The sequence below is a fragment of the Elaeis guineensis genome, chromosome 11, assembly GCF_000442705.2.
Source record: "Elaeis guineensis isolate ETL-2024a chromosome 11, EG11, whole genome shotgun sequence".
Lineage (NCBI taxonomy): Eukaryota > Viridiplantae > Streptophyta > Magnoliopsida > Arecales > Arecaceae > Elaeis > Elaeis guineensis.
The window spans coordinates 25,615,856-25,636,834 of NC_026003.2; the positions used below are offsets into that span (position 1 = coordinate 25,615,856).

Sequence of the window (20,979 nt, forward strand, 5' to 3'; positions counted from 1 at the left end):
GAGAGAGGTCCTATCTTTCCTTTGGCCTCTCCCTTTATTGCCACCCCTCTTCCTTTGAGCGTGGGGTCTCTTTGGGTGTCCCACCTACTAGTGTGAAGTGTCACACTAGCATATCTATCCCTCGATTGATTGAGTTGCTAAGTCAATTGGATTGGAGTTCATCCTACTTTCCTGCGGCGTCTGACGTGCATACGAAGTAGAGGGTCTGTACATCCAGGCCTCTGCAAAGGTTTATATCAGATAATTTGGGATTTGATCCCTGGTTTCACTGCATTTTAGATAAGAATTTGATCATTAAATAAGTAAAATATTAAAAAAATTTAGATACAACCTGGACATCCCGGAGGAAAATTGTTTCCCTTCCCTTCATATAAATCTTATATTTTGTGATTGTGTTGTTGTATATATCTCTTATTTTCTACTGCATATTTATTTCCAGCTAAACACTCTATAGACACTCTTGAATTTGTTTTTGGGCATAAGTTTATAAATTAATTTTTAAGAAATCCAATTTACCCAACCCCCTCCCTCTTGGGTTGTCGCCTCTAAAAAACAATGTTCAAGATACATTAATATATCAAATTTTCTACTAAACTCAGGGGCATTTTTGCCCTTTAATTTCAATCCAAGATCACAACCCTAGGGTAATCATGGATACTTGATCTTAGCGATGGGTATTCCATCACTAGGTTGAATGATGATTTTAGGAGGTAATTTGGTATTACTACCATGCAGGATTATCATGGTATAATCAAATGTAGTGATCTCATCATCTCTATGAACATCATCTTTGATCTTGATGATCACCGCATACCAAACATTCTCTAGAAGTACTAGAAGTGAAAGATGACAAGTAAGCAATAGAATAGGACTAAAATTCAGTAAGATTGAAAGAATAAGAATACTGAATTTTAGGGTTTTAAAAGCACTTATAAATCAAGAATAAGATGGCTGCTTATATTGAGTCTAAAAGATAATTTATACCAAGCTACAGTAGCTCTCTACTCCAAGCTGTTAATCACAAAGAAACTGTATCTAATCTTAGCCGCCCAAACTCATCAAAAATCACTTGCTATTCACAGGACTACTTGATATAGACTAGAAATATAACCATTAACGTAAACTAAAACAAAGTAGGAAGAAAAAAGAACATATCAAAGTAACTAATTAAACGTACTTATTGGATGCTCCTACATCACTATGCTCCTGGGCAAACTAAGCCTAGTGCTTGCAGTACTAGGGCACAAAGTTAGTAGAGGCAAGGCACCCTATGAAATTGAATCCCCCCCTCTTGCCAAAGGGGCAAAGATTGTACAATCTTTTTTTTTTTTTGATGGTAAAAGATTGTACAATCTAAAGCTAAGATATGTGGTGCTTCTAGCTCCAATATAGGAGTTAGAGCCAAGATATGTTAGACTGCTATGCAAGTCCATCCAACCCCTTTTTTTGTTTCTTGGCCTGTAAAACATTTATGCAAGTACTTCTTGTATTGAGTTGCAAATAACTCCCTATATTTTGAATTATCACAATATCAACTTTATATTTCCTACATTGCATAAATAGATTCAAAATCTATAAGACTCCGATCATTTGTTGCAGAGATTACATATGATGCTAACTCATGTATACCTCTAGCTATTATTTTAATGCATATATTGCAACAATTGTATGCTTACAAAGATTCATGTGAGTTCCACTTGGATAGATTTTGCACGCAATGAAGAAAATGCAAAGTTGATATTGCAGCAATTTAAAATGCAGAAAAATATTTGCAACTCAATGTAAAATGCATCAAGTATTTATCTTTAACTAAACATAGAAGGAAAAATAAAAAATGGAATAACCAAACAATTTTACGGTAAAATAGGATTTGTAACCATACTAATTTACATTTGAGAGAACAATTACATGCATTTCTAGTCATGTAGTTTGTAGCATTATGTAGGGATGAAATTAGGGGTAGTAATTTATTTTATCCTATCAGGTATCCGATCCAACTCGATCTTTATGAGGTGGGTTTTACTCAATCTATAATGGATTTAGGATGGATATAGATAAAATACTCATTCCATCTAACTCGATCCGCCTCACTGTCCCGAGGCAAATATGGGGCAGGTATGGATCACAGTCTATTTGATCAAACTTAACCCATTGTCATCCCTAATGACAATGGACTGATTTAGATTTAGGTTCGATCCACTTTCAATACCATTTTGATCATGTAATATCATGAAAACATTTTTGACTCAATACATCCGCCTCATACCAATCCAAAATTTGATATACCATCTCGACCAACCAAAAAGAAATTTAAAACTAAATGCATTCTAATGCGGACTGTGATTTTGTGTTTAAGAGTTTTTCGCTAATTAAGTACTTTAGGATTGTAATTTCGATCTGTTAAACCAAATTGATCCCTTGCTCACAAACCATTCGAATCCAGATCGCGAACGTGAACTCAATCCAGTGACAATTGGGTCGGCTTGGAGTTTCCGATGAGAAAAATCTCTCACCTTATCCAATCCAATCCAATCCAATCGTACAGGGCGATTTTGGGCGAGCTGTGTGACAGCTGTGGTAGGTTTGCCATTATTTGCGGGTAAGGCTAGCCCTCACCAGTGCCCGCCCGCAGCAACTTCTCTTTTTCTTCAATTCTTCTCGGTACGTTTCAACCATCATCTCCATGCACTGACTCTGGAGCTGTGTGAGATTTCATTCTTTCTTTTCTCATCACATTAATTGCTCCTATTTGACCTATTTTTCTCCTAATACTGGATTCTACAGCGAAAGGGCTCAGATTTGGGATAGAGAGTACTCAGCCAGATATGGAAGAAAAAAAAAGCTTCGATCAGATACATTTTCTTCTACACGGTCGGTAATTGCTGATTCCTTCTTTCTTTTGCTCATTTCTCGGTTATTATGCGAAAAGGTAAATGACTTTTTGATTTACTGAAATTACAAAAGAAAAAAAAAGTGAAGTTAAATATGTAAGTCAGAAACATATGAAGAATGGTGTGATTCTGGATTGACGTAGGATGTGCTTGAGAAATATGATCACTTTTATTCCTTCACAATTTAGGCAAACGAGACTACATCCACAAACATCTTAATGGACTGCTCATTGGCAGGGCATGGCAAATGAAAATTGTGGATTGGGATGTCATTAATGAGCCTGAAACTTCAGATTTAGTAGCTTCCATGGGCTTCCATTTTTTGTGATACAAGAATCTTGGACTGTTAAGGTGAGGGAAATATGAAGGATGAGAGAAAACCATTTTGAGGGATATTCAAATTGGTTAGCATCGAAGATGGACCATGGTATAAGGCATTTGGTAAATTGGTAAGGGATCATAGTCTGAGATTGGTCGACACCACTACCCTTAAGTGTGCATCTCTTAAGCCTAAATACCCTAATAGAGAATGACTTTTAAATTGCACTGGTTACATACCAAAGCACACTAAATGACTTTTGGAATAAGCTAAGCAACAGTTAGCCAAAATTATAACTTCTTTGGCCAAGCTTTAGTTTGGCCCCTTGTTGTTATGATTTGCTGACGTAAACTGAAAAAGTAAATTTATATAGTTATGTGAAATAAGAAATAGCCCCAAGAGTTTGCCCAAATTATAACTTCTTAGGCCAAGCTTGAGCTTAGCCTCTTGCTGTTATGGTTTGCTGATATCAACCAAAAAGTAAATTTATATGATCATGTGAAATAAGAAAATAGCCTGGAGTAGACATAGGTGATGCTATCTCTTTCTTAGAAAAAAGCTGCATCATTGACCAGGATGAGTTTGACTTTATTATCACACCACTGATAAGGGCACCATCACTGGATAGATGAGTAATTCTTACCCAAACTTTTGGAAGGTTGTCAAAGAAGACATCATTCAAGGTCCTCAGTGCAAAGAACTTAACATGGATGATTTTCACAGTGTAATTTTTCCTCCAATGCCATGATTTCAGATTTATTAGTTTTATTGTTGTTTGTTATGCTAACATTAGGCACATTCATATCCACATGCTATTACAAGAGGCTAAGAATTGTTTCATCTTGCAACTTTCTATGTTGGTGATATAGATGGTTTATGATTTTTTTACTATTGGAGTCATACCCCCCTTTCTTTTATTCTGGCACTCAGACCTCTTTTAAACAAAGATAATGCATCTTATAATAATGAGTGGTCCATGACTTCTATTTACCATGAAGCACAGTCATGGATATGATGTGATAGTGTGATACCCCAGACCAATAATGGGCTTAGTCCATTTGACCGGTCCAGCCCCTTTGGCCCAAAAGGATGCTTTACAGCTTTTAAAGCAGGTCCAAAATAAAAAAAAAAAATAGTCAGCACGTGCTCTGCATGTGCTGGAAATCCTGATCAAGGGAAAGCAAAACTCCCAAAGGAGTTCTCATTCATCTTCTCTTTCTTTTACTGTGGCACTCAGATGTCATTTAAACAAAGATAATGCATCTCACAATAATGAGTTGTCCACTACTTCTGGATACCTTGAAACATGGACATGGATACATGACACAAATATAACATTATAGAGATATGCTAATCATCAAACCTTGAAGGGTAGGATATGATACAGCTAGAATGTGTATATGAATATATATATATATATATAGATACACACACACACATACGTATGTACGTACGTATGTATGTTGTACATATATGCATTTATAATATACACACAGATATATATTTGTATATACATATGTATGCATATGGGACAGCATCCATAAAGCCTGGTAGATGATCAAAATAATGGAGTCCATATTTCATATGATAGCATTAACTTTTACAAGTTCATTGTTTAGGTATCATTCAAATCCATAGGCTCTAATATGTACTTCATATTTTAATATTAACATCATATGCTATGAAATTGATCATTCATCATTGAAAGGTTAATATTTAAAAAGGAAATATAGTGTCCTCCCTTTTATATTTGGAGGTATTGGAGTAGTATCTTGAATGTATCCAAAAATATCCAGATTATTTTTTTTTAAATTTTTGGAAAATAGCATATTTTACATAAATATCAAAAATGTGACTCAGAAATATTCATTGAGTATTGAAATCTAATATGTGTCTGATACGGACATCATATGTGATTTGGAATAGTGTCCTAGGTCCAAAGAGGAGTAGCAATAATTGCGTGGACTTACTTTATACCTGAAGTTAAAAGTTAAAGAACCATGGGTTAGGCTTGGTCCCAAATTCAAATCTGACCTTCAAATAGGGAAGGTATAATATCATGAGATTTGGATAGAGCTAATCACACCTGAATGGTCACAACTTAATCTGATAAAAATTAATTTAAAAATTGATGTCTATCTTTAACAACTGTGATCTAATAAGGCTACAAATTGATTGGGGCTCGTTAAGTCTCAATGCCACAGCTCAAAATCCAAACTTGCTCGAATCCTGAGGTGTGACCATCATAATTGATCAAAACATCATTAAAAAATTAAACTCCTCAAAGCATGTGATTCAATAATATGACTAAAAATATATATTATAATCCAAAACATTGAAGCCAAAATCCACTTTACAACTTAAACATATACTCTAATACACAATACTATGCCTTCGATAATAACAATACCATATGCAAAAAAAAAACTATGTTTTCGATGTTGGTTCAATAGTCACTAGATTCGAACAGCAGCTTCAAGTCACCGAGCCCACTTCACGCAAAGCCTGTTATAGTCACTCACTTCTTTCTTTGAGAACTCGTTTAATAGATAAAGTGAGTTAGAGAGCTCAGCAAGTAAACTTCTACAATGGTCAAGAATTTAAGTTTACACCAAAAACATTTGACTTATCCAAGTGTTATTCTTTGGAATAAAATCAAAGGTTTCAATAAAAAACTCAATTTTATGAACAGATCAAATAAACAATTGTTGAGAAAAATTCAAATAATTAACATTAAATACTGTCATGTATTTTTTCAAAAGTTCAATTAAAGGTTCACTAAAACACTCTCATAATGAAAATTCTTGAATACTTCAAAAAGGAAGAATTTCATATCGATTCACATTTTCTTGATTCACTTATTTGCTTGAGGCTACTCATATCCTCATTGCATATGCAAGTGTGACTATTCATATTGCCCGTTAATTATCCTCATTGCTGATGTAATTGAGGCTATTCATTATTCTTGAGCTTGACTCATGCCATTTGGCTAAGGGTCCACATATACTACATAATTAGAAGTTCCTAATTGCTAATTTGAGTAAGATCACTCATGTACCATGTAGCTATGGGTCCTTGTAGATCTTCATTGTTAATCCAGACAAGGCCACAGTTACCACTAAAACAGGGGCTCCTTTTTGAAACTTGAGTGAGGCACTGATATACCAACTGGGTGGGTCCACTCATATTCTTCAATTATGATATTTATTTTGTACTGGAAAATATTCTTAGAAATATCATGTTAAACATTTATTAGAAAGCTTCAATAAAATAAACACATATAAAAGAGGTCCTATTGGGAAGGGAGTCTGAAGTTAATCATGAGTTTGACATATCAATTAGGGGATTCATACAATTTTATAATTTCACGTATAAACTAGAACATGATTTCAAGGTAGCACAGGACCACATAACAATTTGAAATTATCAAAATAGAATGCAGCTTTAGAAACTAAATCAATCATAGAGTCCAAAATTCAGAAAAAACCTAGGTTTGAAAAGTGGCTGGTGGTCAATTGTATCAAAATAATACTTGATCAAAAATATGTAATTTATCTCAAAATTCAGATGCAATATCATAGTTAGACTCTACAGTTTTGAAATTTCAAAAACATTTTAAGCTTAAAACTAATTACAAGATTCAAAATAACAAGCAAATAAAAGTTTAAATTCAAAGGCATGGAGGAAGGCTTGTGTATAGGGATATCAAATATGCTGGCTTGAGATTGATTTCAAGACTTCAAACTTAAAAGCTCAAAACTCATTCAAGATCATGGAGAACCTACTTACCTAATGATGCAGATGAATCCATGTCCTTAACATAATCATCATCATCTTCGTCTTATTCTCCTTCTTCTTTATTTATAGGTGGGAAGAGATTGTTCAGATATGTGGGGCTCACTAAGTCCATCACTTGCTTAGGTCAGTTCCCCGTGTTGGTCATTTGCAGTTAGGTCAGTTAAGTTGGCTCAACTAGGTGACTCAAAAGGCTGCAGTGAAAGACGGACAGACAAGCTAAGTTAAACAGGATTTATTCAGATGTACACTCATTTAAGCAAATGTTCCTCAAGACATTATATATAAATAAGAAAGTATCCTCTATTTGAGTTTAGTAAAAATACTTCACAATTTCCAATTCTTGAGAATAAAAAGTTGATTCCTCAACTTTAGTTCAAAACCTTAATTTTGGGCTATGAGTCGAAATTGCATCTTTTAAATGCAATAGTATTTCTCAAGTCTTAGGATTTCATAAATTTTATTATGTCTAAATATTACTACGACCCAAATGTTTGGTTAGAAAAAACTTATGGACTATTGCCTAAGATACAGCATCTATTATAACATGAAACAATGCTTTGGCTCCTCAGGAAACTTGATTCATTTCAAAAGGTTACACATTGTTGGAGTGTCAGGTGGTCATTGGAAAAAAAGGAAGGAGGCAATGTCATGCCACTCATTAAGATGAGCGTCAGTGTAATGACCCAGGACTAGGCTTTACCAAGCCCTGAATGTGACTACAATCTCATTCAATGAAAGGTCAAATTTAATTCAATTGATTTTTGTGAAAGCACATACCTCTTTAAACCTAGAGATGTGTAATTATAAAATAAATTGCCATTTGGTCATACAAAGCAGCTAAATTTTCCACCAAGCTAAACTTTTGTAACACAAAAGCCTGAAATCAAATCAAGACTTATTTCATTCCAGTATCTCATAATGCACAAAGTAGTTTAGTTTAGAGGAAATATTACATGCCTTATTATAGGTACAATACAAACCCACCATTATTTTTACTAATATTGTCACTTCTATAGCTACTAGCTTTACCTTAAGATACACAAAAAGAATCGAACTCTTCCTTCTGTGGTAGTAGCTTCACTATGAACACCGAAATACTTCCAAATTCCAATCTCTTACCAGTCTGAGTCAATAGGCTTCTCACTTTGAAACATAGAAGATAATCTAAGTAAGCTACATAGCTCACAAGTATGCAAATATGGTGAACAATATAGTATGAAGAAAATAGAATGGTGGAAATGATAAAGACACATACTTACAAAACTTCAAATTGTCAATAACTATCTTATAGTATTATATCCAATTATGCTTACTCATATAACATTATTTTAAAATATTGGAAAGCAATTGGTATCGTCAAGATGGTTGCCTTTTCATGCAAAATTATTTAAAAAACTTGCTTTAGAAAAACACAAAAATACACTTAGAAACAGTTGAAATGCTCTAAGTACTTGAAATAAATATTAGAATATACTGAAACTTTGAAACACATGCGATCATTCCAATATCAATTGGTAAGCAACCAACTACTACACCCACTGGTCAGGGTTCACTGATCAATTGGCCCAGTAGTTAAGTGTTTACTGCATCATGTCTCTACCATGATCACAAAGCCTAACAACTTACCCCTGCTGGTCAGGGTCACTGCATCATGTCTCTACCAAGAACACACAGGCCAACAACAACTTACCCCTTGCTGGCTAGGGTTGTTGCATCATGTCTCTATTAAGAACATGAAGGCCAACAACTTACAACCTGCTGGCGCGGGTCATTTAACACAATATGACTGACCAAAAGTTTTCATTTAAATTCATAGCAAATGAAACTTTTCACTTTTAGGCAATAAATTGATTAATGAAGACTTCACATTACTAGAATCAAAGGAAATTTCTTTGATATATTAGCGTGAATCTAAATCATGATGACTTAATGTTGGTAAATTTGGATGTCAAATAGTCCAAGGAACATTTTTTCAAAATTCACCTTTTATAAAGCATTAGGGAAAAGATCAGAAAATTATGAAACCTTTGAACATTTTCATATAACATGGTTATATAACATATAATAGTATTCATGTAACAAGCACAATGCTAAAATTAAAATCAATAAGTTGCCTGAACTTTAGTTAGAAAGAAGGATTTTTGATGATTTATAAACAGTGAAGAGTAGAAAACAAAATTCAAATCCATGTAAAAAAAAAAAAATCTGTCTATTACTTGCTAAAATATAAAGTATCAAATATGCAAGGACACTTATCTCTCTAAATGATTCACAAAGATTCTGACCACACCGTCCTTTCTTTCTTCTAGCTTTCCCCTATTCTTCATCTTCTTTACTTATGTAGTTGCTTTCTGTAAGTGGCTAGGATTTCTAGAGTTGCAAAACAACAGGAAGAAGGCAACACCCGCCTATTTATAGATGTCTTGAAGCATGAGGTGCACATCCACAGAATAAGAATAGCTAGGTGTCATGCTATGGTTCAATTAGATGGCTGATATGTAAGCACAAGGTGGCAACTTTATGAGCTCTAAGCATGATATGTACAAGAATAAAGTGGCTGCTCAGGGTAAAGTAACATGAGGTGCCAACTAAGTACTAGCTTCAGTGGCAAGTCAAGCATGAGGTGTCAATACCTACCTAAATATGAGTCGGTAGAAGTAGGATGTGCTGTTTAAGCATGAGATCACTATTACTATTAAGCAAGGAAGGCAGAACCAGAATTAGGACTTGTGCTGGCCGGCCAGCGGTATGAACTGTACGGATTGGTACCATACTGGATCGGCGTGAACCGACACAGAGGAGAAGGGAATCGGAAAGAAAATGAGAGATAGAGAGAGGGAGGGAAGAAAGAAAAGGGGGAGGAAAAGTCATTGAAAAGGCTGTTGGAGGGTCTCCAGCTGGCCGCCAGACGGTGCAATTGATGCCTGTGGCGCTGCAGGTGGAAAATAGGGGCAATCGCCCCTGTTTCATGAGTTTTTTTTAAAAGTCCAGATTACGGTGAAGCTAGTAAACCCATTGTTGGCTTCATTGTTTTTATTTTTTTTTTAAAAATTCTTAACAGTGAATCCGGCAAACCTATTGGCGGTTTCACTATTCATCAGTGTTTTTTAAAAAAAAGCGATGAGGGAACAAAGGCAGTCGCCCTTGTTCCGCGGTTGCAGCTCGGCCCGCGTATTTTCTGCTGTCCGATGGCCACGGCGACCATCCGACGCCCTCCAACAGCCTCTCTGCCGGCTGTACGACCCTCCATTACCATCGCCTCCCCTCACTCTCTCTCTTTCTCTTTTGTTTAAACATCCTATCAAATGATACCGAGCCATGGAGGCCTCTGCGGCCCTCCAACGGCCTTGGCGGGCCTCCGACGGCATCGTCCCATCTTCCTCTTCCTCTTTTTTCCTTTCTTTCCCTCTCCATCGTCCGGTATTTTGATTTTTCTGTCCGAATCGTCCCAGTTTGTTGTCGGTATGGCTCAGAACATCCTGAATTATCTGGTTCGGGACAGTTCGACGAATCTTGCTATTAAGGATGAGGTTGCTAGAAGCATGAGGTGGCTTTAGAAACATTGACAATTTAGCCTTAAATTTTTCTTGTTCCATCCTTATGTTTTTACTTGCCATAAAATTCATGTGCATACTAGTATGACTCCCATACAAAAGATTCATTGCAATAGTGATAACACATATCAATAGCTTATATATACAAATGATCATGTCATAGGCACTAATATGTTGAGATGCTATAGTCAAAATCTTGCTTTGGGGTCTGGCTAGAAGCCCATGGATGGTACAGGATGGTTAGAAAGTGTGTGTGTATATATATATGTATGTATGTATGTATACATATGTTAATGTATATGTATGTATATGTATACATATGTGTATGTATATGTACATATGTGTATGTATATGTGTGTGTATATATATATGTTCTAGTTATTGTTTGATTTGTTACTTTTGAACTCATTCTGTACCCAATAAGACTGATCCTAGCTCTTCCATACTAAATCATGGTGTTAGTGTTTTTTAGGTATCAGGTAACAAAGTCAAAAATACTTTCCTTGTAAGTGTGATCCTGTATCAGTCTATATTATTTTGCTTTGTTAGCATGATCTTATTAGAGTGATTTTAGGGATCATGTAACAATCTGTATCAAGCCATAATATTTTTCTTCTTTAGCATTATCTTGTTTTAGTCTATATTATTTTTCTTGTGTAGAGTCTATACACTAGTATATATAACCCCTAAGATGTACCGAATGTGATGATCCAGAAATATAAAGTTCTCTCTCTCTATCTCTTGTTTTCTTCTTCTGCAAATATTTTAACATGGTATTAGTGCTACCGATCGTCTAATATGATGCCACCATCTCTCCCATCTCTGCTATGGCTGTTGTTGCCATGTCTAGAAGTCTTGAAGATCCTCGTTGCGGATCTATCAATCTTTATTTTCTGATGAATCAACATCCAAAGATCCTTTATTTTCTAATGAATCTGCAATTGCTCTCCATTTTTCTCCTCAGCTTCAGATCTTCCATCGTCTCTCCTTACTATCACTCGGCCCCTTTCTCTCCATTTCTAGTTTCACTGTTTCACTTGCTGCCTTCGACTCCATCTTGTTCGAGGTCTCTTGCTTCTCTTTTATGGTGCCTTCGTCTATAAGGATCATCCGCCTTCGGCTGCCTTCTTTCTGAGCATCGGCTCTCACTGCCACTACCATCTTGTGTGTCTTCTTATAGTCATGTCTTCTAAAGCAGCCACAATAATTGACATGTCACTCTATTATGTTAGCATAGAGAAGACATCATCCAACTACATCATTATTGATTAGTCATGACATCCTACCATATTATCGTTTGCCCAGCTGCAAAGCTTGGCACATCAACTTTTGCCATGTCATCATAATGTGAGAGCTATGTTTGCCACTAATAAAATACAACAGTCCATGTCATCAAATATTGTCACATTAGCTTGGTACATTAGTCTGCCATATTGAGTTTTAGGCTACTAAGTCAGCTCCTGATTTACTACATCAACTTTTGAGCTGCTATGTCAGCTCTTGATTTATCATACCAGATTTTATGTTGTCACATCAGCATAATATATCAGTCTGCTATATTGGCTTTTGAGCTTCTGAGATACTATGATAGCTCCTAATTTGCCACATCAGTGTCTATGCTACTACATCAATTCTTGATCTATCACTTCAACCTTTGAGCTGCCACATTAGCTCTTGATTTATCATCATGTTAGCTTCTAAGCTGCTATGTTAGCTCCTCCTAGCCTATCAGGTCAGCTTCTGATCTGCCACATCAGCTTCTGAATATATTTGTAATCTGGTTTCCAAACTCAATTGGCACCTACAGTACCATCTTGAGTTTGAAGGGGGTGTTAGCATAATTTTAGAGATCATATAATAGAGATCGTCATATTCTTTTGTCAGCGCAATCTTGTATCAACTTGTATTATTTTCCTTTGTTAGCATGATCTTATTAGAGTGATTTAGGGATCATGTAACCACCTATATCAAACCATAATATTTTTCTTGGTTAGTGTGATCCTGTATCAGTCTATATTATATTCTTTATGTGGAGTTTGTACACTAGTATATATAATCTTTAAGATGTATCGAACATAATGAAACAGAAATATAAAGTTCTATTGCTCTCTCTCTCTCTCTTTCTCTCTTGTTTTCCTCTTGTTCTACAAATATTTTAATAATGGTGTGGATTGTATCTAAATTGGATCCTAGTTATATGTGGTCTTGGGAAACATCTTCCATTGTCTTTATCCAAGCCCAAACCATCCCAATATTAAGTGATGATAAACCAAAATGGGTGAGGTAACTCTATGGCCCAGCCCAACTGGACAATAGCTAAATTAATCAAAAATCTAAATATCCATATATAAATTGAAATTTAGATATAGAAGCATGCTTGAATACATGCATAAATTATAGGTACATAGATATTCAGTTGATAGTTGAGGCACCATTGAGTGCTACGAGCTAAGATGTCCACAATTGTATGATGAATTTTTCTATGTTATATAATTATACTATAAATATATCATTCTTTTACCTATAGAAGAATCATATAAAGTAACTAGCTTTTCTAGTATCTACTAGTTTTATCCTCAAAAAATACCCTAACTTGGAGCAACATTGATGCAACCCCGAAAATATGGGATTAAATCTGGACCTAGACCTACCAAACCTGACCTCTTTTTTCGCATGGAATCTTAAGAGTAGAATTGTTGACCTGACCTGATTGGACCAACCCAATTTGTAAGCACATTGGGTTGGATCTAAATACTGGCATCAAATTTAAATGAGGTTGAATCTAGATCAAGCAAATCTCTGACCTAACTTGACCCACTTGTGCAGCCCTAGATTTGAGATTGACCTGATCAGAAAGATGAGTGGAACCAATCTATACCTATTTAACTGATGGTTTCAATCTATGCCTACATCTTATACCTAAAGCCAATCTAGATGTAATTTAGGTCAAGCTAGACTTGGATCCAGTCTAATCCACTTGAGGCCTTAGAGATGAATACTTCAGTTCTGTTTTTGGTTAGATATAATGTATAAGAGCAAAATGCTTGAAAATCCAGTTTCTGTGTGGATAAATCTCAAATGGTTCTTGAGAAGAAATAACCTCACATAAAATGCAAATAAATAATGCTGATTTAGTTGAAATGGATGTATGAATCATATAAATCTTCTTCTATTGGCTATTAGCTCTACATGCATATATGCATGTGCATTTTAACTACCTACCCAAATTCTAATTCATATAAATAAACATATACATACCTGTGTTTATATTTAAATACCCAGACAAGATAAACTTTATCAAATTTTTGCTGTTGAAAGATTTGTACTCAACTTTCTCTTTCCTAGTCCTCTTTTTTTTTTTAATTTTAAGACACATCCAAGCCATATCCTTAATTGAGGTGTCCTTGACTCTTTGCTCCATATGCTCAAGCCAGTTTGGTCAATTTTGCATCATAGTACATCCCATACCGAACCAAACTAGTGGAGAACGGCACAGTTCGGCCCCAATTTTCAAGAAATTGTCCGAATCATCTTGAATTGGTCCAAACCGTCTGGTTCAGCTCAGTATGCAACCAAACTACCCGATTCAGGCCATTTTTTTCTGGTTTTCCACATCACCCCAAAAAAAAATCAAAAAATAATCCAAAAACAAGAAAGAAATGTCAGATTGAAGGTACATAACCTTCTCCCTTATCTCCCCTCTTTTTTTGGGGCCTCGGATATTCTTTGAAACTAGAAAAACAAAAGACCATGCCAAATCTTTTGATTTTGGCATGATTTTATTATATGTTGTAGATCTATGATTGATCTACATAATGATGCTAAAATCATTATTTTTTATTAAATATATAATTTTTAAATTTAAAAATATATGGATTAAAAATATTTTCAAAAATAAAATTTGATAAATAATTATAAAATCAGAATATTATTTAGGTCATGCAAGCTATTCTCAAGATAAATTTCATGTCTGTTTATTAAAGTTTTCACATATTATGTCATAGTAGTCTAGATCAAAATTTGAGTAAAAATGATAAATAAGTAGTTCTTCATACGTGTCCAAGGGCTTAGAGAAATATATGTATAATCCGTGATAGGGTTCTGCATAAATCAATACTCAGATTAATTTTCTAAATTTTTTAAAAATATTTTTAATTTAAATAATTATTAAAAATATGAAATTAACTCAAAAAATTTTGTAAAATTAGTACTACATATTAGCTGATTTAGAAGTATTTTATGAAGTATAAAACATATTTTTCAGAATTTATGATATTTAAAATTATTTTTAATTGAAAAAATAATAAAAATAAAAATAATTATGAAAATTATAATTATGTATTACATAACTTAGAAGCATTTCTGAAGTAGAAAATATATTTTTTTATGATTATAAAATTATATTATATTTATAAAATTATTAAACCAATGTGCTTTTTATGTTGGAGTTTCATGGTTTCATGTATGTAAAAATTTTCAAAACAAGTATGCAGCGAAAATTTAAAAATTCAGATTAAATTTAATTTAATCTAAGCATGCATAAGATCAAATCTTAAAATCATAAATAGGATCATCATATGTGAGATAGGATTCGGATACAGAAATCAAATAGAGAAGAAATAAATAGAGAACGTACCTTGGCATGGATCGATCTTCATCACGAACTGATGATCATGGATGTCTTTTGAAGGTCTCTTGAAGCCGCACAAGTGTCTGATCTCTACGAATATCCACACGAGACTTCGATCTGATCAGAAATTTTTTGATCTCATCGAGATGCTAGCTCTCTTGCAGAGATCGCATCTTGATGGTTGAAAATTTTCATTTCTCTCAAGACACTCGTAGAGAAGAAGTAGGAGGATGTTGATCTCTACACTAGAGATTGTGAGAAGATTACTTTTTCTTTTCTTCTTAAAATCCATGTACCAAATCTTTACACTAGAGATGTAAGAATTTTGTCCAACTTTTGGACAAAGAGAAAAGAAGAAACCTATGTCCAAACATAGACAAAAGATGGGAGAGAAGGTGTCCTAACAACCAACCTTTAGTTGTTTGTAATAAACAAGAGATAAGTGCAACCTTACCTCACGCCATGGAGCCCTCTCCCCTTGTTTTTCTCCACACACTCTTCTAGTTTGGGCATCCAAAATCTGATCTCTATCAGCTATCCAACGTCCCACATGACCATGTTTAAATAGGCAAATAGGAGTTAGATTTTGAGTAGGAGATAAGAGTCCAAACAATTTTGGACTCTTGATTTTTTATGCTGCCCACCACCTGAATTTTGTGCGCCCCATATCACACGGAAATAAGAGAGTTTCCATGGATTATTACACTCTAAAAAGAGGAGTGGGGCATGAGGTATTTTGATGTGAAAATTTGATTGGCGTGGGACCTTGTTGGGCATGAAAGGAAGGAGTTTTAATCTCATGGATCTTTTTTTAGGTGGCTGATTTAAACCAATTTAAATCCAACCAATCCTAATCATATTATGAACTGATTAGACCCAAATAGATAAAAAATCAAATCTGATCTGGAGCCAAACAATTTAGATTAGATGTCATCTAATTAGAGAAGAAGTCCTAGTCCTTTTGGACTCTTCTGGTGCTTGAGTCAAACTCAATTTAATCCTAATCCAATTAGGATTTGATGCATCCATGAAAATGAGAATTCTTAATCCAAATAAAAACTCAAACATTTTTGTTTGGATCCTATTCTAATTAGGAATTGAGTCAAACTAAATTCTAATTCAATTAGGAATCATTCTTCCATGCAATTTGATTATCTCATAACTCAATTAGGTTTGATCAAATCAAATCCATATCAAGTCAAATTAAATCTAATTTAATTAGACTTGATGCAAGTCCCATAATTAAATTGAGTCAACTAATAATCCAATTGCTAATTAATCCTCCTATAACTCATTAACTCTTTAGCGAGTTAATGTAATTTTCGCATTAGATCAATCATCAATCAAATTGATAATCAAATTTTGTCATGATTCATATTCGTAATTCAACTATCTGATCAGTCGAAAGCTTCTTTGTGTGTGATCTCATAGGTTCTATTATGTCTGGTAGTGAGATATATTGTGATCCCTATCACAATATCATTGAAACTCTTTTCAATGGGTTGGAACCGTTCTAACTCTGCCCATCAAAGATCATTGATCATCAAGATGATGCTCGTGGGTCTCTCAATCCATCAGTGACACCTAGCAGTATGTAGTGGCAACCTAGCAGAATAAAAAGTGATGAACCTCTAGATGCAGTTAACGTATGATACAGTTCCTCTATCATGAGTCCCGATCGGATGGCAGGTCATGGATGAATCGTCAAACCTCATCATCGGTCATATGATAGATTCAATCAGTTCGAGTCCATGCGTGATTCTTATGGAAACTCTTTCTATTAATCACACTGCTATGGTCATAGACTTAAAGACTTAGCTTCATAAATTTTATAGGACTACTCTCTTCTACTAGGATCGATAGATCTCATTTAGATGTACATCCTACTCCTATAGTGGACCAACTGTCGTCAATATCTACTACAAAGACTCATTGAGACCTATGTTTATGTGTCAGTCAAACTCTAGCAGCCTTACTGTGAGCCGTTGTAGCATCGCAGGTCAAAAGATCAGTCATACAACTGCAATATCGAGAAAGTCACTAATGAGTGAGTAGACATCCATGTGACTTCTCGTATTGGTCACACTCAATGTTAGTTATTCTCTAACAACTACCTGCACTCTCGCTTCAGTGTCACTACATCGCAGACTCGAGATCCATCTGTCCGAAGGAAGCGATCTGTGCACTGGTCTATCTAGATCAATCACCATCTCCATGATAATCCCATGATCAGGAGCAATTTAGAAATTAACCATCAATGACACGTCTCAAATTCTCAATTCTTTGAGAACACATGTCATCATCTTGTTAATCTCTCAGATGATTTATGGACACATAAAACATGAATGGTAATATAAATGCTCATAAAGTATAAAAACATATTTTAGAAATATAATGTGTCAGTCAAGATTGGCTTCTAGGGCATACATCCAACAATCTCTCACATGCACTAAAGTCAATCTGCCATGTATTAGGCTTCATCTTCACAAGACAGGTTTTAGTCTTAGGCTAATCAAGTGACTTACTAGTGGGTCATCCACATCTCATGTAGAGTTTGCTCTCTGCATCTCTATTTATTTCTACTTGAGGTAGTCACATGTTTTGCTGCTCTATGTGCTTAGATATCTGCTGAGACCTAGGCTCCTTAGCAAGGATTATGGTGTCATTGTCTTTACAGTATAGTGTCATGGTATCTGACGGTATGACATCCAATTCTGCAACTAACATTTGAACCAGAATGCATCTTCACATCTACAGTGTACTCAGCTTCCATCAATCGATTATTTGGAATCCTTCCAAGATATCGACATGATTACACCTTTGATGTAGATATTTTACTATCAACATTAGATATAAAATCTGAATTGATGTATCCTTCTACTTCTAGCTTTGATCCTTCTCTAAAAATAAGAACAAATTCTTAGTTCTTTTCAAGAGCTTAAGGATGTTTTCACAGCAATCCAGTGCTCTCAGTCTGGATACAACTGATATCTACTCATGACATTCACAGTATTAACTATATCAGTTCAAGTATATTATATGGCATACATATATGTCCAAGAGGGTAGCAGACTCCTCTTCAAGATTTCTATGCGAACCCTTTCAGCATCTAATCTCTATATTTTGTTTGTGAAAACACAAGCATCCAATTGCATCTATCTCTATAGATCTTTATATTCACAGAATATAGGATGCTTGTTTTATGTCTTTCATGGAGAATTTTATATTCAACCATATTTTAACTGACGTCAGTATTAGACACTCCCACTGATCCTTTTAAAAACACATAATTTCTCGTTTCTAATCAAACAGTTTGATCATATCATCGAAATGAATGTTCCAACTCCAAGATTATTGTAGATTTTGTGATCTCCGATCACGAGAAGTGAAATCCATAAGCCATTCCATACAGAAATCTTCAAAAGATATCCTGTCAGGAAAGCTAATTCACATCCTTTCTTGGAGTCGATGTAAAACATCGCCTCGTTGTAGATTTTGGGATCATCTCTATGTTCCCAATCTTTCATAAGAAATGATTTTCGCTACATCCTTTGTTAAGCATACTCAAATACCTTTCGAGAGGATTGAAGATCGTACTATGTGTACGAGGTAGAGGAGGAATATACGTCTATTGGCTCATTAAGAATAGGTTCTTTAGGTCCTACGGCTCATTGCTTTTCAGAGACTCTCTTTGAGCTTAACTTTCCTCCCACCATTTCATCTTAGTTAAACAATTTTTCAAGAAGATAGCATGTCGGGTCACAATCACATTGTGATCCTATTAGAAAGTAGTATCTCAAACTCTTTTAGGATGAGCTTTATAGATCTATCCTCTAATATATTTACCTGCTGTCATTGACACAGACTGGATATCCTTGGATCTTGAAATAACCAAGATTCAGTTCTCACCATGCCATATCTCATACGGTATGGTAGGAACAGGTTTAGAGAGAACCCAATTCCATAGAAATAAAGCATGTCCTTAAACAAACAAAATAAATCAGTGAAGTTCATCATGGATTGGACCATATCTCATATAGTCCCATGACTCTCTTATCTCGTTGAGCTGAGATATACTAAGAGAGGTCCAATATGTAACTATATTATTTTATGAGATAATCGAAAAATTTTTTCATTGGTATTGCATCTTCGATCCGATCGAAGTATCTTTAAAAATTTTTCGATTTGCTTCTCTACTTTACATCTGAATTATTTGAATCTTTCAAAAATTTCAGATTTGTATCTCATATACTTATTCATACCATGACTGATCATCAGTAAAGATAACAAAGTAGAGATAATTCCTTTGTTAGCCCATCACATGGGCTACACATCAAATATGTATAAGGATAAGTATCTTAATGGTCCTTTTCCTCTTGTCCCACAAGAGTAGCTTGGTCATATTTTTTCAAAAAGATGATGCACAAACTAGATATGACTCAACAGTCAATGAGCCCAAAGGCCCATATTTCTCCAATTTGTTAATCATTTCTTCTCCAATATGACTTAGCCTAAGGTTTCATATATACTTAAGGTTTATTTCAATTTTGGATCTCTCAGATCCAATGGTATTCACTGTTTGCTCAAGTAAGTTCACAGATGCATCACCATGCAAATGATAGAGACTGTCTCTAAGAATTAAATCCAAACGATGATTGCAAAGAATAGATACCCATGGTTATAGCAATAACTCTTGTCCTATTGCCTATTTCAAAGATTACTTCTTCAGTCCTCTACCTTCCCATAGACTCTATATAAAATCACTAGAGTCTATAACTCAACTGGAAGGAGAAGAAATCGTAAGAATAGTATTGAGCAATTTCGACATGTCTACTCTAGGCGTATCTTTGTTTCTTTAGGCTTCCAGGTATTTGTCTCTGAACTCTTTCAAGGTTCCTTTGTTAGCAACAATTTGACCAATTCAGATAAGATGCTAAGATGGTCTTTCATATGGTAGTTTACCATAAATTATTCATATAAACTAAATAGGGATCGCAGGATCAAATCCATAAACAATTCCTTATGCATGGTCATGTCGAGCCTTTTAAGCTCCTTAATGTCCTTGATCATTATCAGATAATGATCATAGACTGAGTATCCATCACGCATTACATGCACTGTGTGACTCTGATCATCTCACAATACTTATAAATGAATTAATGTGTCGTTGGCAGTATATATATACTCATGCATACGTTGGAGTTCATCTAATATAGACTTCAACATATAGCATCTATTTTTATTGACATTGTCTATCCACTCATCAAGTATAGCTCGTTGATTTTGGGTTGGACAGGCTGTTAACATCAGAATAATCTGATAGAGAACATTGCTTAATTTTCTAAAATTAAGAATGATTCTTAGGTTTGTGAGCCAGTCTATGTAATTGATTTCGGTTAATCAATTGATATCTAGGATTTAAACTAGCGGGTTGGAAGCTGACACAATAAACAGCAGAGAGTAGAGATTCTACTTAGATATTTGTACTTATTTCATAATTTGCTCTAGAGACTTTTAGATGTAAAAAGAGACTCCCATTATTTTATCAGATCTCCTACACTCTTCGGATGGAAAAACGAAAATCCTAACGCGACAACTGAATTTTTAGTGGGTGCTACGGTTCCACCGATGTCATGCACCTTACCTAACAGTTATTGATAATACGAACAAACACCGATGCGTGGACAACTGTTTGTCCAGATGCTTCTCTAAGCATGTTGCAGTGACTTGATCTCTAAATTATGTGGGCTCACCTAACAGTTATTGCTCGCACTCCTTAGTTAAATT

At 34.8% G+C, this 20,979-nt stretch overlaps 1 long non-coding RNA gene across 3 annotated transcripts in view; it reads left to right on the plus strand.

Annotated features, from left to right (window-relative positions):
• Nucleotides 1–2,488: 2,488 nt before the first annotated feature.
• LOC105034315 (uncharacterized) overlaps nt 2,489–20,979 on the plus strand; it is a 30,716-nt gene continuing 12,225 nt past the window's right edge. Inside the window, exons 1-2 of one of the 3 annotated variants that reach the window (XR_012135435.1) lie at nt 2,489–2,661; nt 2,785–2,871. This is a non-coding gene — a long non-coding RNA (uncharacterized lncRNA). The remainder of the gene's footprint in view (nt 2,662–2,784; nt 2,872–20,979) is intronic. The other 2 variants (XR_012135434.1, XR_830129.4) reach the window with 2 other exon arrangements.